The sequence below is a fragment of the Oryzias melastigma genome, linkage group LG7, assembly GCF_002922805.2.
Source record: "Oryzias melastigma strain HK-1 linkage group LG7, ASM292280v2, whole genome shotgun sequence".
Taxonomy (NCBI): Eukaryota; Metazoa; Chordata; class Actinopteri; order Beloniformes; family Adrianichthyidae; genus Oryzias; species Oryzias melastigma.
Genome location: NC_050518.1, coordinates 27,643,730 through 27,644,111, shown reverse-complemented (window position 1 = coordinate 27,644,111; position 382 = coordinate 27,643,730). Strand labels below are relative to the sequence as shown.

The 382-nt window shown below is 28.0% G+C and overlaps 1 protein-coding gene across 3 annotated transcripts in view; it reads right to left on the bottom strand.

Annotated features, from left to right (window-relative positions):
- Positions 1–382, bottom strand: part of chchd6a (coiled-coil-helix-coiled-coil-helix domain containing 6a) — a 106,142-nt gene that overhangs the window by 59,792 nt on the left and 45,968 nt on the right. The window lies entirely within an intron of this gene.

Below are 382 nucleotides of genomic sequence, written 5' to 3'. Positions count from 1 at the left end.
ATCCTGTCCTACGTATGTTAACCTAAATGTTTTTACCATTATAATATGCAAAATGAAAAAAAAAGTCTGTGGGTTATACAAATAAATACAATAAATAAACTATTATTTTACTGAATGCTAATCATAAGATTGTCAAAAAAAAACATGCCGGAAACATTTTTATAAAAGCAGTTTTAACCACAAATATCCTTTCTTTGACATTTACTAAAAAATTTCAGTTGGAGTGGCAGAAGTGTGGCTTAGACATATGATTGACAATTAGGTTAGCTTTAGGTAGCTGTAACACTAGAAGTTCTTACACTATTTACAGCTTAGTTTTTAGAGATAATAAAATTTAAATATGCCACAACATCAATCATTTTCTAAGCTTTAATTTGAGCCA